Source organism: Schistocerca americana, chromosome 8 (genome assembly GCF_021461395.2).
Source record: "Schistocerca americana isolate TAMUIC-IGC-003095 chromosome 8, iqSchAmer2.1, whole genome shotgun sequence".
Taxonomy (NCBI): domain Eukaryota; kingdom Metazoa; phylum Arthropoda; class Insecta; order Orthoptera; family Acrididae; genus Schistocerca; species Schistocerca americana.
Window position 1 is genome coordinate 117298857 of NC_060126.1, and position 17330 is coordinate 117316186.

The following is a 17330-nucleotide window of genomic DNA, read 5'->3' on the forward strand; positions in this document are numbered from 1 at the left end:
AACCACGTATTTGTGCGGGGCTGAGCCACAGACCTCAGCCGCCAGGGCGATTGCATCAGATGCCGACCGCCCCGGCCTGAACCCGAACTGCCTGTCACTCATCCCGCACAACACTCGGTGTGCTGCCAATCTGTCAGCCAGCAATTTCTCCAGTATTTTGCCAAATACATCCAGCAAGCAAATCGGCCTGTAAGATTTCACTTCTGCGGGGTCCTTGTCTGGACCTTTCTTTATAATAACTACATTTGCCGTTTTCCATCTCTTTGGGAATTTTCTCTGTCTAAGGCATTCATTATATAGATGTGTTAGTGGCGCAGTCAGCTGAGGCGCCAGAAACTGCACCACCTCCGCCACAATGCCGTCTGGCCTAGGTGCTTTTCCTCTTTGCAGTGATCTTATATGGGTTGCTACCTCCTGCCCTGAGAAGGAGTAGACAGCCGTCTCATTAATGTATACTTCTTGGTTTCATCTCTGAGTTGCTTCTGCCCCTCTGTCTCCCCATCCGCTTTGTCGTCAGGTAACAGGGACCGGAGGAGGACCCCCGCAGTCTCCTGCCAGGACTCCGTCATCCTGTCCCCGTACCTGATTGTTGATAGCTCCAGAGGAGAGCGGATTTTTTCTCTCACCAACTTATATGGAAGCCCCCATCGGTCCGTGACTAGCTGGTTGAGCACAAAGTTTTCCGAGCTTCTCATCCTAACTTCACGCAGTTCCTTTTGGAACTTCCGCTTTTCCTCCCTATATAGCACCTTGTCGTTCCTGCCAGACGACACTGCGCTGGTAGTGCCTCCTCAGCCTTCTGACAGATTGACGCAGTTCTCCTAGTTCAGCAGACCATGGTGACGGAGAGGCCGCCATGGCCCTCCTCCTAGTAGGTACAGCTGCCCTCACCGCTCTTGTCACTGCATTCACCAGTTCCTCCGCTCTCTGGTCTACGTCCATGTCCAGATGCTTGTCACCTTCCGGTGATGGAGGAATGTCACACTCCCTCGCTAGGCGTTCCCAGTCAGCTCTTCTGTAATTTAGTTGTACTTCGCACCCCGTGGCCCAGCGGCACTCTCTTTCTCCTAAGGTGAAAGTTATCATATTGTTGTCGCTTGTGGTGGCATTCTCTGTGACTCTCCAGTTTTGAATATTGTTAGCTGTATTTGGAGTTACAAGGGTGTGTTTGTGCCCTGTCCTCCTCCTGCAGCGTAGGTAGGAGGATTGCCAGGCCTGTTGGCCACCACAAGTTGTGATGCCATAATAAGTTCCTCGACTTTTTCACCATTAGCATCTCGTGTGCCACTGTACCACAGGGGGGATTTAGCATTAATGTCAGCTGTTATTACAACTATTCTTCCCCGCAACGCCGTGGTAACTCTCACTAGGTGGTCTATGTAATGTTCTATGTTGTCCCCATACCGAAAATACATGTTTAAGAGAGCTATGATTCCCATAGGGGATTGAAGCTCCACGACGTTACAGTGGCTAGTTGTAAACTGTGAGAGTGTGGTGACTCTCAAGAGTTTATTTGCGATTATAATCGCCGCCTTCGGGTCATCCCCTCTGCTGACTATTTGCCAGCTCGCGGCAATAAAAGCTATTTTCCCAGCCAGGGAGTATGGCTCCTGTAGACAGAGTACATCTAGCCTCCTCTCCTCCACCTTTCTTCGGAGCTCCTGCATTACGAGTCTGCTGTTATGAGTTTTAAGCTGTCCAATAGTTATTTTTGTCATTAGGGGAAGTACGTATGTATTCGGTCATGTGGCCAGGGCTTACTCCAGTCGAAAGCAATTCGTCCATGTGCTATTACTGATTGTTGGTAAATGTCGTCAAGATCAAATTTCTCATCTCGTCTTTCGAACACTTTCTTGAGCTGATCTCGCAAGGCTCCGTAGTCGTGTGGGGAGATTCACGGATTTTAGCTGGATCCGGTCAACAGCCTCCATAACCGAGAAGTCTATCTTCCTGCCGTCTTCATGTCCTACACGGACCACATGTCGTAAGGCAGTGGTCAGGGTAGCCGGCTGCTCCAGTCTAGATAGTTGCATGGTGTACTCCAAGTTGGGGTACACCCTAACCGGATCGACCGGTGGCAGTCTAACTATTGGTGTGCTTTGTATAGTGGGGCTCATACTTGAGCTTGTCACTATGTTTTCTTGAATAGGTTGTTCGTTTGAATTATTGTCTTTAGAAGTTGCCACAGCCACAGGATGCCCTTGCCGTTGTTGGTGTAGTTTCGGCTTTGTTCCCCGGCTTCCAGAGGAGAGAGTTTCAGCCATGAGGGGGAGATTGGTTTGTATGCCTATGTCCATTGTTGGAAATTCAGTTTGTATGGCTTTGTCTTTTGTTTCAATTTTAGTGGCGCCCGAAAGCGACCTCAAAAAATCGTTGAATCTATTTGCTCTCATGGCATCCCTCCTCCTCTTGCTCGGGGACTTTCGCTTTGGCATCCTGTTCGGTATGCCGGGCTCAACCATAATCAGTTCTGGAGATTAATCTCAGCTCCAACATTCTGTATGTCGGGCAATTCCTGCCTGTGGCTCCGCAAGACTTTTTCCCTCGATTCTTGCATAGTATGCAAACTGCCGCCGCCTTGCAGTCTTTGTGGCTGTGACCGTTTTCCCCACACTTAGTGCACGCCGGCTCCCTGGTGCACAGCCTTAAGATGTGATCCAAGTCACCACAGTTGTGGCAACGAGGTACCACGACATAATCTCTTGTATTGATGGCATGAAAACCAACATATAATCTGCTCATTGTTGTTATGTTCTTCCACATTGGTGCTGATACTTCGGCGACGTGATGAACAACATCACGACCCCGTGGCCCAGTCTTAAATTTTAACTTAAAGCAGCTCTTAAATTCTTCTTCATTTATCTCATCAAAATTTTGTTGTCTGATTATTTCTAGGAGTTCTTCGTTTGTCATGATCGTGGGAACGTCATATAGTATGACGAGAGGATTTCTTTTCCTCGGTGGTTCACATTTAACCACCGAGTTCAGTTTCTGGTTATTCAATAGTTTGTCTTTGTCTTCCTCGGAGGCAACTTCGACTATAATAGAATTTCTGCTCCGTTTTACCCTTTTAATTCTGATTTTGTCTTTTACGGGGTCTATATTTTTTGTGAATAGTTCTTGTATTTTCTTAACGCTTGTATCCTGCCCAGGCAGTGACCTAAGAAAGACTGCTGTGTCTGTTCTTTTTGTCAATTTGTCAATAGTGTCTCTGGTCGTGTTTTGTGGGCGCTTAGTGGGCGCTTGCGCGGCCACGTCCGCCCACGTCTTTGCCGGTTGCCTCCTTAATCTGTCATTCTCCTTTTCAAGTTCTTCCACCCTGCCTGCAAGTTTAGCATGGGCAATAGTCCATGCTGCCAGCTCATTTTTGATGATGGCAAGTCCAGCTTGGCTTATCTTGCCATTCTTTATTTGTTGCTCCATGAGCGACGTGATTCTGGAATATCTCTGCATTACTGACTCTTTCTCTGCCTGTTCCTGCTCGTCCTGGGGGGAGGGATCAGGCGCAGCGGAAGCCCGTTGAGGCGCACACGAATCACTCGTTTCATTTGTAGCCATGATTACAACGAGTGATGAAAAAAGGTGGGAGGCCGTCTCTTGCCCCGGACCGGCTCCTCTGGCATGGGGGGGGGGGGGGGGGGGAGACTTCTGCAGTTCGCCCACCGACCTCGCCCCTAGGTCAAGGGCACTTCCGAGCTGCCGGGTTCAACGCACCGTCGCCAGTGCACTGGTCCCCCTCGGTAACCCCGTCATCGACGATTTCACGCGACGCTCCTCGGCAAGTGCACCCCGCACTCCGGAGAGGCGGATGCACCTCTCGCCCTTCGCCGCCTACTTGCCTGAGTTTCCACCTCTCGGCCAAGGACCCACTCCTACTCAGGTGGCGGGCCGGTCCCCCAGACGTTCGGCGGTCTGGACCCATCTAACCTGGCCCAGGCGATGTCACCACTTCCTGGGTTTGGCAGAACACGCCCCGGTTACCCAGGGGCGCGGCGAAGCACCCTTGCCGAATCGCGCCGCGATCCCACGCCGACAAACGGGATGGCCGGCATGCAGAGCACGTGCTGGTCTGTGCCCTGCGAACAGAAGGGACTGGTGTTCGGTCCCTCGGCACAGGTCCCCCTGTGCCACGCACCCTTCGCTTTCGCATCGGGTTGGGTCGCAGCTCTCCCTTTTGTCGCAAGGCAGAATGCCGAGCTTAACGTCCGGCACCACGGGAAGGCGGAAAGAGCCAATTGGGAAGGAGAGGCTATGAGAGACGCATCACTTCCCCTGTGAGGACTGCCGCGGCACGCCCGACTGGAAGCGATACGCCCCAGTGCGAGCTTCCGTGCCTTACGGCGCGCCGGCAACGGGCAGGCCCGCGCCGAAACGCGCCGTCAAGCGACTGACCTCACGCCAGACATACGCTTGCTTATACCAGTTCCTTTGGCGCTTCAGTGTATAAGAATGCTGAGGAACAAGTACCTGGAATTGAGAGTAACCCTCGAAATACTCGCGCTTGTCTTATTAAGAAAAACATCACATCTGAAACGCTTCGATTCTCATCTTTGTCCTGCAGCCTTCGATTCACTTCCGTACAATGTTGTGCTTCACGTGTATATTCTCATTTTTCATAAGATTAAGACCTCTGTTTGGTACTAGGAGACATCTTTTAGCAAGCACTGCCTTTTTTGCCTGTGCTTGTGCGCTTATTTTAACCACCTCGCTTCTCAGTTATTCGTCTGTTTACTCCAGACGTATGAGGATACTTCCAACCCTATTACTACGTGGTTCCCAATTTTCGATGCTATATTTACTGTTAATCTCATTTCTGCTACTCCTCACGAACAAGAAAACTGAGGATTTGTTCAATGTTTTAGAAAGGTAAAGACAATAGAGAGGCATTTCATTACATTGTGCTTCATAATGGAGAGAAGGCTAAAACAAAATCAAGAAACTTTCTTAGGACTGGTTAGAAAAAACCAATCGACAACATAAAATGGTGCTAGGTTTTCGGTTCCCAACAGAACGAAGATGGAACAAGTATTCTGATTGAAGAATGCGTAATAAAGGGGAGCAGTTATCTCTGTCACCTGTAAAAACTGTATGCAGAAGAAGAAATTACGGAAATAAAATAAAAGTTAGATGGTAGGACTAAAATTCATGGTGCTTCGATTCACTCATGAAATAGCTGTCCTCTATGAAAGTGAGAAAGAACTGCAAGGCCTGTTAAATGTACGAACCGCCTAAACCGTGTAGAACATTGACCGCAATTATACTAAAGATAAACCGAAACTAAAGAGGAGCAACAGCAGGAGACTAGTGACAAACATCTAAATTGGAGCAGATGTAGAGAAGAAATTCTGCTTCCTTAGAGGAAAATGCATTCTTATTAGTGGTAACAAACACAGAAAAAGTGATCTGTGAGTCAATGCATATGAAGCGCAGCATTCTATGGAAGGAAATCATGAACTGTAAGAAAATTCACAAAATTCATATTACGACGCCTTACATGCTTTTAAGTTCAAAATACATGGAACATTGCTTATGAGTCAGAAAACTCGAGTTAGAGTACAGTTTTTGTCAAACGGGTACACGGAACGTTTGCCTTTAGCGTATTTCTTGAACAAATAATATTAAAGTTGTTCTTGGCGTGTGCGCCATCAAACAGTCAATCATTAAGAATGTTCTAAGGCAACAATTTTAACTGTCGGCTGTAGTACTTGTTTTAAGTGACGGAGAAATGAAGAAATGAAGTTCCAAGGAATAACAGCGTCAGTGGTGATGTGTTGCATACATATGGCACAAAGGTAAGACTTAACACAGCGATGACGAAAGTTGTGGGATGCCTCCCAATCACGCGTAGGTCCTCCTTTTGCTCGGCGTAGTGCAGCATCTCGACATGGCATGGACTCAACAAGTCGTTGGAAATCTCCTGCGGAAAAGTTGATCCATGATGCCTGTATAGCCGTTCATAATTTCGTAAGTGTTGCCGGTGCAGAGTTTCTAACACGAGTTAATCTCTTGGTTATTTGCCATAAACGTTCGATTGGTTTCCTGTCGGGCAATCTGGCCAAATGCCCAGAATATTCAATAAACCAATCGTGAACAATTGTTGTCGGGTGACATGTCGCATAAAAATCCCATCGTTCGTTGGGAGAAATGAAGTCCATGGATGGCTACAAATGGCCTTCAAGTAGCCGAACATAGCCATTTCCAGTCAGTGATCGGTCCCATTCCATGTAAACACAGCCAGCATCATTATAGAACCACCGCCTGCTTGTACGTTGCCTTGTTGACAACCTGGTCCATGGCTTCGTGAGATCTGTACCGCCCTCGAACCTTACCGTCATCTCTTACCAACTGAGATGGGAACCCATCTGTGCAGGCAACGGTTCTCCAGTCGTCGAGGGTCCAGCCGATGTAGTTACAAGCGCAGGAGAGGCGCTGCTGGCGATGTCGTGCATTTGGCAAAGACAGTCGCATCGGTCGATTGTTGCCACGGCCCATTAACATCAAATTTCCCCGCACTGGTCTAATGGATACGTTCTTCGTACGTCCAACATTGACTTCTGTGGTTATTTCAAGCAGTGTTGCTTGTCTGTTAGCACTGAAAACACCACGCAAACGCCTCAGCTCTCGGCAGTTAAGTGAAGGCCGTCGGCAACTGCTTTGTCAGTGGTGAGATGTAATGCCTGTAATTTGGTACTCTCGGCACACTCTTGACGCTGTGTATCGAGGAATGTAGAGTTCCCCAACGATTTCGGAAACATAATGTCCCACACGTCTAACTACAATACCATTCCGCGATCAAAGCCTATGAATTCGCGTTGTGTGGCCGTTGTGACGTCGGAAACCTTTTGACATGAATCATCTAAGAGTAAATGACAGCTCCGCCAATGCACTGCCCTTTTACATCTTTTGTACCGCCATCTATATATGTTGGGCCCATTTTTAAAAACTTCGAATTTATTCAAGTACAGATCCAAACTGAATAAGCTACCAATGAAAATAGGAAATTCCAAAGTTTTTCCATAATATTTGATATCAATTTAATAACTTGAAATAATTTTTAATTAATTAGTTTTTATTGTTATTTAATAATTTGGAACGCAATAAATGTTGTAAATGTTCAATGGTGCCCACCGTTGGCTGCACGGCAAACCTCTACGCGGTAGCCAAACTCGTCTTACACACGCGAAAGCGTTCTAACATTCTGCGTGGTGTCTGTTTGTTCCATATCGTGTCTCCCTACCACTTTCGCGCAACGACGCTCTGAGCGTGTTTTTTAGGGAATTGACTAGTTTGAAACTGGGACCTGTTGCTAGTAGGGAGACGTCAGACCACACATGACATGTAGAATTCAAAAGAGTTCAGTGAGACTAGCGATGATACAACCAAATACCTAATGATTTCAGCGTCAGCTCCACTGCACTCACTGTAAAAGAATCTTAATACTGACTAAATTTAGTGCAAGGGCTTCAAGGCTTTCATATCTTTAGTTAGCTGGTAAAATAACGTCGAAAAATCAGTTAAGTTTACCATTGGAAATTTTATTCTACTCACAAAACCTTGTTTATAAATTGCACTATTGATAAAAGGAAATGTTTTAATACAGGATGGTAAAAACCAACTGCGTTCAACAAAAATGTGAACGAATATTCCCTGGATGGGTTTCCAAGTTCTACAATGGATCGAAGGATGACCTATGCCATATCACATCTATAATCTAGGTTTAAATTAAGTTTCAAAAAAGAGAAAACTATCAAAATGTTCTACAGTGTCCCTCAATTATCTTTAATTACTTATCTAACTTGTCGTAAATTACAGTGGCTGATGTGGCTTCTCAATAACTATATAACAGAAAAATCATCGCGTTTCAGATTTTTACTTCAAGTGGCAAATGTGAACACCATGAGCTTTAATTGACGATCGACACTAGTATTACGCAAAAAGGGGGTGTAACAGATGAGACTTCTGCAGTTCTGAGTGAAGCTTTATGCGCTGTTATGAGGCATCGCGTGCATTCATTACCTTGTTGGTGTTCGTCAGGGGGCGGCGGACAGCACAGCTCCGCTCACCTCGCTGTCTCGGAAGTAACGCTCAACTAACTTCTCCTTACCACTATTTACCGAAGTTGGTTTGAAAAAACTATCTGGATGTGTTTTCATCTGACCAAGCAGTGTCTCACTGTTAACCTTAAGCTCCGCATACAAAAATTCTGTCTATCCAATGAGAAACGTTATACTTTTGGTGGTGGAGCAATGTTTTTAAAGTTTGCAACGTAACAGAGACACGAAAAAGTCTCACGCTAAAACTTGCGGGTTTTGTGGTCCTAGCGGTTAGCTGGCGACGCGGCTGTCCGTCCGTCCCTTATCGTAGGACCTTCCAGCTTAACACGGTTCTGCTCTCGGCTTCTGTTCTCGTTTCTCCCCTCGCAACTGCATCTGTCTCACGGTGGGAAGGTATGACACGCATTTAGGCATTCTTGTGTTAGTGGTATTCCATTTGCTCACTCGTTACTCGTATTACTTTGGTTAATTTAATGTCACGATTTATTCGGAGCTATGTGACATACTACTGGATTTGCTTATCATGTCAGGGTTTTCATGGAAGGTGTTGGATTTGCCTGACACCTTACAGCGTATATGCTGTTACTGAGTGCACGGCGGCAGTGATCCAGTTCCGCAGATCGTTCACAGTGGTTGGTGGAGGCGGGACGTAAACAGCTTCCTTCACATAGCGCCATAGCAAATAGTCGCAGGGTGTGATATCAGGAGATCTCGGCGGCCAGAAGTGTACAGCCAGGTCCTCAAGTCCCCTCTGAGCGGCCGGCCGGAGTGGCCGAGCGGTTTTAGGAGCTACAGTCTGGAACCGCGCGATCGCTACGGTCGCAGGTTCGAATCCTGCCTCGGGCATGGATGTGTGTAATGTCCTTAGGTTAGTTAGGTTTAAGTTCTAGAGGACTGATGGCCTTAGAAGTTAAGTCCCATTGTGCTCAGAGCCATTTTTAACCCTCTGAGCGATCCAGCGCTGAGGAAGTGAATCCTTCAAGAAGCCTCGTACGACACGGTGCCAGTGGGCAGAACTCCGTCCTGTTGGAAAATGAAGCCCTAAGAATCTTCCATAACTTGAGGGAGCAGGTATTGTTCCAACATGTCCACGTACGTGATGCCCGTTACAATTCCCGTTACAAAGAAAAATGGTCCATAAGCCTTTGCACGAGATACGGCACAGAACACGTTGATCTTCGGCGAGTCTCATTCGGGTTGCAATGGTGAATTTGGATTTTGCAATACCCATATGCGAACACTGTGTCTGTTGATTTTTTCACTAAGGTGGAACGTCGCTTCATCGCTAAAATTTATACGTTGTAGAAACGCGTCATCTTCCATCTTTGCTAGCACGTAACCACAAAATGCGAGACGCTTCTCCTTGTGATTGAGTTAGACAGCCTGCACAAGTTGTAATCGGTAGGGCTTGTACAGCAAACGCCGTCTCGGAACTTCCCATACAGTTGGTTGGGGTATTCCAAGTTCTCGACTGGCTCTATTGGTAGACTGCGCGCAAAACTTTTCTGAATTCTTCGGATATCATCCTCTGGCACTCACGGACGGGCTGTGCTTTTTCTTTTGCATACACTCCCAGTCTGTTTAAATTGCTTAAACCAACGGCTAATACGTTTGCGAGTTGGTGGTCAAATACCGAATTTGTTAAGAAATGCCCGCTGCACTGCAATTTGCTACTCACTTTTCGCGAACTCCATAACACAGAAAACCCTGTGCTCCACAGTCCCCATCTCACTCACAACTGACAGTGACTATCACCGCCTGCCCGCCGCCGCCCGCCAAAAGCTATGAAACTTCCTCTTTTCATTGGTGTAAAACTTGTTCATTCTGGATGTGTACTCGAATACATACAAATTTTTGAAAATAGGTCAGAATAACCCTGTATATTAAGACGCATACTGCCTTCGAATTAGATTCAGATGAATCATTTTAGCGTCAAACGTAGTGTTTAGGGACTTAGGTCATTGCTGCATTGTATTATGCTTATCCATTACGGATATTTTAGAACCGTGACTGTATATTGAATGTAAATAAGTTATACAAAACTACAACTAGTCACTTTTTTTAATAATTATGTTTTATTCCATGAACCGGTTTTCGAAACTTTTCAGGTTCATTTTCAGATGGTTTCAGGAAGTTACATCATTATTGGTAGCATAGGGCTGCGTGCTGGATTGCGACAGTATATGCGAATTTTTTAGGTTGGTGTCCATCTGTCTGCCTCCATTTTCATGTCCAGTTGTTATATCACTAAACACACTTCAACACAAACTATATTAATTTACACTCTGACAGCGAGATTTTTCCAGCATCCAGCATGCGCTTTACAACTGTAATCATACCAGGGCTCCTTCATTCCTCCTTGCCACACTCAGATTACAAATGCTCTCCAGCAGATAGATTTCACAACTGAGTAATACTTTCCCACAGCATGTGGCACGATGTTTACAAACTAACTGCGATCACTCACATCTTCACTCTAACCTCTACATTTGACGTTCGTGGTACATGCCCTTCCATGAAAGTGATGGATCAATACAAGGCGGACATAAAAAACTGACTGGCACTGGCAAGAAGTGCGTCCCTTGTCAAGAGAAATCTTCTAGTATCAAACATAGGCCTCAATTTGAGGAGGAAATTTCTGAGAATTTACGTTTGGAACACAACGTTGTATGGTAGCGAAAAATGAACTGTGGGAAAACCGGAACAGAAGAGAATCACAGAATTTGAAAAGAGTGTTGAAAATAAGATGGACTGCTAAGGTACGAGGGACGTTCTCCGCAGAATCGGTGAGGAAAGAACTGTATGGAAAACACTGACAAGGAGAAGGGACAGAATGATGGGAAGCTGTATTGAGTAAAAACTACAGAGCAAGACAGATACTGGAACACATCCAGCAAATAATTGATGAGGTGGGCTGCAAGCGCTACTCTGACATCTAATGTTTGGTACATAAGAGGAAACTCGTGGACGGCTGCATCAGATCCGTGACAAGAATTGTGACTCATTTCTCATTTTCAATTGAGAGGCTTTAAAACCTGAAAATAATAACAGACACATGTGCGTGTTAGTCGCATGGTGAGTCTTCATTCCATTGACGAAGTGCATTCTCTCTGAGGAGCTCCAGTACTTTTGCCCAATAATCGTAAAAACAACTTAACAAGGAGCCTTACAAAAAAAATGGCTCTGAGCACTATGCGACTCAACTGCTGAGGTCATTAGTCCCCTAGAACTTAGAACTAGTTAAACCTAACTAATCTAAGGACATCACAAACATCCATGCCCGAGGCAGGATTCGAACCTGCGACCGTAGCGGTCTTGCGGTTCCAGACTGCAGCGCCTTTAACCACACGGCCACTTCGGCCAGCGAGCCTTACAAGCCATACATTGGCTCACATCCGTGTTGGGTGGGATTCGTGTCCAGTTGGGAATTATTTGTGTCAAGTAAGGCAGATGCATCACATGGTCGTTGTTGAGTGCACCCTCTTCAAAGGTAACCTCAACCAAGTTGCCCCTTAATCGTAGGCAGCTGGGCACACTTTTTGTTGAGTGTGTTCCGTATTTTCTGGGGGGACACTACAATTATTATTGTTATTATTCCTGTTATTATTGTGGTTATAGGCGCTAGTCTGGAGACGAGCGACCGCTACGGTCGCAGGTTCGAATCCTGCCTCGGGCATGGATGTGTGTGATGTCCTTGGGTTAGTTAGGTTCAATTAGTTCTAAGTTTTAGGTGACTGATGACCTCAGAAGTTAAGTCGCATAGTGCTCAGAGCCATTTTTGAACCTGTTATTATTATTTTTGTTGTTCCTTTTCGAAGAAACTGGGTCAGATCATGCTAGTAAAACTCTGAAACTTGAATTCTCGAAAATGCTTCTCAGGAACATCATACTAGAGCAGCTCAGTATGTTTAGTACTACAATCGCGTGAACGATGAACAAATGCAGTGGCTCATAGAATGTGTTGTTCCACCGTCAATGAGGGCCTGGCGTTGGACCGAGCGACTTTGTGAAGTTTCTCCTGAAGCAGCCGTGGCCGTCGCGGCCTCCTTTTGCACAAGTTGCTGACGTCAGCAGCAAGGCCGACGCGGGGATCGGAAGCCGTGGAGTTGGCGTTACCGGCAGGGTGGGGAAAACACAGCCACCAGTCGTATAATGGCCGCGGCCGCATTGGCTGCTTCCCTCTCCCCTCGCTGCCTGTCGCCCCCACTCTTCCGTTCCCATGTCTGCTCCCCTCTCGAGTTCTTTTAGCCCTTAAGTCTCAGCCTGCCCTTCCCTCTACTACTCTCAGTTTTCCATAAAGCAGAAATGTCTCTTCATTCGTCGTGCCCATTTCGCCTACTCACAGTGCAACGAAGCTATTCGTTGTAGCCCTTCCCTAAGCTGGAGGGATGAAAATACATTGAACATGCTTAAATCGTCTTTGTTGCGATGACTACGTTGTACTGCTTCCCGCAAACATCATAGCACAATATCTGTGATAAGAACAGTAACAGGTACCATGAATATTGCAGTGGATGCACAGGAGGCGACTGTTACGTTCCTTTTAGACTTCTAGAATTCATCAGAGCCTTTGACACTGCTGAATTCGTCATTTTACTAGTCAAACTTAAAAGCCTAAATTACTGGCTAAGTGCAGTGCAGTGATTTCGCTCATACCTGACGTCTCGCCAGCAGTGTGCCTTGCGCGGTGTCGGAAATTTACAATGGAATTAGAATTACATTAATACCGTCAGCTGCGCACGGGCGTTGATATAGATCAACGGGGACAGGTGAAAATGTGTGCCCCGATCGGGACACGAACCCGGGATCTCCTCCTTACACGGCAGACGCTCTATCCATCTGAGCCACCGAGGACACGGAGGATAGTGAGACTGCAGGGACTGTCTCGCGCTCGCTTCCCGCGAGACCCACATTCTAACCTTGTATGTCCACACACTACATTCGTAGTGTCCCAACCCAACACACTCATTACTTGTGGAAGACATTCTTACAAGTCCCGTAAGAGTTCGGGGAATATGTGTGCATCCCCACAGAAGAAGGAGGTCATGGCCGGAATCGCCAGAACTACATATTTATATGGATATGGTGTCTGTTCTTTCATGGACTTGGAACAATGTCTTCCACTAGTCATGAGTGTGTTGGGGTGGGATACTACGAATGTAGTGTGTGGACATGTAAGGTGAGAATGTGAGACTCGCGGGAGGCGTGCGCGAGATAGTCCCTAAAGTCGCCCTATCTTCTGTGCCCTCGGTGGCTCAGATGGATAGAGCGTCTGCCAAGTAAGCAGGAGATCTCGGGTTCGAGTCCCGGTCGGGGCACACATTTTCACCTGTCCCCGTTGATCTGTATCAACGCCCGTGCGCAGCTGACGGTATTAATATAAATCTAATTTCGTTCTAGACGGCTGCAGGTCATCAATGGTGTCTGTTCTTTCCGACATGTCCGAGGCGGGCAGTAACAGTCGTCCCCCAGTATTCGGTATTAAGTCCTATACTGTCTTCATTATATGCCAATGATGTGTCATCAGTTTTTTCCTAATGAAAATACCACATGTACGCTGAAAACTTCCCTTGTATGTAAGTGCGGAACCAATAAACCTGAAGACGGCTGCAGAGAACCTCAGGACCGCCCTTTGTGTACTGTCAAAACTGGCACAGAACGTTGGGTTTAAGCTCAAACCATCCAAAACCCAAACAGTACTGGTTTGCCGCTGTAGACTAATGAGCCCGAAACATCCAAATCCTTACCAACATTAACGCTAAGTGGGACACTTATCAACTTTGTTCCTTCAGCAAAGAATCTAGGATTAATAAAAGAGAAAAACCTTAATTCCATAGATCACGTAACTTCAATGTGTGAGAAGACGCCATCATCTCTCCATGCTCTAAAAATATGAAAAATCTCTTTCCTCATGACCCTAAATAGAAACTTGTACAAATACTTATACTTCCAGTTATTGATTACACTTACCCTGCAACATCCTTCTAAGGAAAGCTCCCGGCTCCTGGAACTGGCTAAAATTGCCGGTGTTGGTTATGTCTGTATCCTGGCTACGTGGAGTCAAGTGCTGAGACTTTCATACCCTCTATCTTTTCCACTGTCTTGTCAACGGGCAATGTGCCTGATTTGTTTCCTCGACCTCAACGCTCTTGTCTTAAGAACATGGCAAAAACATCCATTCCCATCAGAGAAAAATCCTTTCTGTCTCACTCCATCGGTCAGCCACTTCCTCGAAGTCCTTGTCAGTAGCAGGAACCCGACCTTGGAGTAATCTCCCACATCATATTACAGGCGTGAATAATATCTGCAGCTTCAGCAGATAGTTAATAGGCACTGAAGCAACAATATTAACTAGCTTTGTCCCTGTACGTACACGTTTCTCTTATGCATCCTTCATCCCAGCCAGATCTTCCTCATTTCTCAATACAGCTGGTGCAGTGTCGTTATATCTTCCCCTGAACTCGCTTTATCAAAAAACATCTTTTATACACTTATAAATCTTTCTGTATGCGACACTGTCATTATTGTTACTACCTCATTAATACCATCATTGCTATTATTATTATTGTTACACTGAAGTCAAAGAAACTGTACACCTTCCTAATATCGTGTAGGGCGGCGCAAGTGCCACAGCATGACGTGGCTTGGACTCGACTAATGTCCACATTGACACCATAAATGCTGCAGGGCTGTCCATACAACCACAAGAGTACGAGGCGCTGATGATCTCTTCTGAACAGCACCTTGCAAGGCATCCAATATCCGCTCAATAATGTTCATGTCTGGGGAGTTCGGTGGTCAACGGAAGTATTTAAACTCAGAATAGCGTTCCTGGAGAAACTCTGTAGCAATTCTGGACGTGTGGGGTGTCGCAATGTCCTGCTGGAATTACGCAAGTCCGTCGGAATGTACAACAGACGTGAGTGGATGCAGGTGATCAGATAGGATGCTTACGTACGTGTCACCTGTCAGAGTCAGATCTAGACTTACCAGTGGTTCCATATCACTCCAGCTGCACACACCCCAGATCCTCCACCAGCTTGAACAGTCCCCTGATGACATGCAGGGTCCATGCATTCATGAAGTTGTCTCCATACCCGTACACATCCATCTGCTCTATAGAATTTGAAACCAGACTCGTCCAATCAGGCAACATATTTCTAGTCAGGAACAGTCCAATGTCAATGTTGAAGGGCCCAGTTGAGGCGTCAAGCTTTGCGTCGTGCAGTCATCGTGGGTTCACGAGTGGGCCTTCAGCTCCGAAAGCCCATAGCGATGATGTTTCGTTGAAGTTATTTACCTCTTCTTCTTCCTTGAAGAGAATGTTACGGCGTCGCAGATAGATAGATCATGTAAAAGAAGGATCTAGTGAGTGATGTTGACTTTATACCATAAGAATTAACGTGTTTCTCATTATTAGTGAACTAAAGAGAAATCACCGTCCTCTATCATCGACGAGGGTACACAGACAGTATGATGACACCTCCGATAGGAGATTTTACAAACGTAAGAAAACAAACTGTATCTTCAGTTGCTAGCTCCACAGACTACATTGCTGCCGGCATACAGCGTTCTAATCTTCGGCGTTAACTACTTAGGCAAATGAGTGGATAAAAATAGACAGAAAAAAAATTAAACGTACACCCAGACATGTCGCGTGACTAGGGCCTCCCTTCGGGTAGGCCGTTGGACGGGTGCAAGTCTTTCGATTTGACTCGACTTCGGCGACATGCGTGTCGATGGGTATGAAATGATTATGAGTAGGACAACACAACACGCAGTCCCTGAGCGGAGGAAATCTCCGACATAGTCGGGTATCGAACCCGGGCCCTTAGTTTCCCTTTCTGTCGCGCTGACCACACAGCTAGCGGAGACGGGCACCCAAATAGGTAAAACAGCATAAATTTTACGCGAGAGGTCGCTTTAACCACTTTATCCGCGCTAGCAGGCCTCCAGGACCGACTCAGACCTTGTATACAGGGTGTTACAAAAAGGTACGCCCAAACTTTCAGGAAACATTCCTCACACACAAAGAAAGAAAATATGTTATGTGGACATGTGTCCGGAAACGCTTACTTTCCATGTTAGAGCTCATTTTATTACTTCTCATCAAATCACATTAATCATGGAATGGAAACACACAGCAACAGAACGTACCAGCGTGACTTCAAACACTTTTTACAGGAAATGTTCAAAATGTTATCCGTTAGCGAGGATACATGCATCCACCCTCCGTCGCATGGAATCCCAGATGCGCTGATGCAGCCCTGGAGAATGGCGTATTGTATCACAGCCGTCCACAATACGAGCACGAAGAGTCTCTACATTTGGTACCAAGGTTGCGTAGACAAGCGCTTTCAAATGCCCCCATAAATGAAAGTCAAGAGGGTTGAGGCCAGGAGAGCGTGGAGGCCATGGAATTGGTCCGCCCCTACCAATCCATCGGTCACCGAATCTGTTGTTGAGAAGCGTACGAACACTTCGGCTGAAATGTGCAGGGGCTCCATCGTGCATGAACCACATGTTGTGTCATACCTGTAAAGGCACATGTTCTAGCAGCACAGGTAGAGTATCCCGTATGAAATCGTGATAACGTCCTCCATTGAGCGTAGGTGGAAGAACATGGGGCCCAATCAAGACATCACCAACAATGCCTGCCCAAACGTTCACAGAAAATCTGTGTTGTTGACGTAATTGCACAATTGCGTGCGGATTCTCGTCAGCCCACACATGTTGATCGTGTAATTTTCAATTTGATCACGTTGGAATGAAGCCTCATTCGTAAAGAGAACATTTGCACTGAAATGATGATTGACACATTGTTGGATGAACCATTCGCAGAAGTGTACTCGTGGAGGCCAATCAGCTGCTGATAGTGCCTGCACACGCTGTACAGTACGGAAACAACTGGTTCTCCAGTAGCACTCTCCATACAGTGACTTGGTCAGAGTTACCTTGTACAGCAGCAACTTCTCTGACGCTGACATTAGGGTTATCGTCAACTGCACAAAGAATTACCTTGTCCATTGCAGGTGTCCTCGACGTTCTAGGTCTTCCCCAGTCGCGAGTCATAGGTTGGAATGTTCCGTGCTCCCTAAGACTCCGATAAATTGCTTCGAACGTCTTCCTCTCGGGACACGTTCGTTCTGGAAATCTGTCTCGATACAAACGTACCGCGCCACGTCTATTGCCCCGTGCTAATTCATACATCAAGTGGGCATCTGCCAACTCGGCATTTGTAAACATTGCACTGACTGCAAAACCACGTTCGTGTTC

The 17330-nt window shown here is 46.4% G+C and overlaps 1 protein-coding gene and 1 non-coding gene across 2 annotated transcripts in view; both read left to right on the forward strand.

Moving 5' to 3' along the window:
• LOC124544807 (calcium/calmodulin-dependent protein kinase kinase 1) overlaps positions 1 to 17330 on the forward strand; it is a 1492928-nt gene that overhangs the window by 915184 nt on the left and 560414 nt on the right. The gene's annotated exons all lie outside the window — the stretch shown is intronic.
• On the forward strand, positions 13298 to 13372 carry Trnat-agu. Its single transcript has one exon. It is a non-coding gene; the product is annotated as a tRNA-Thr (tRNA).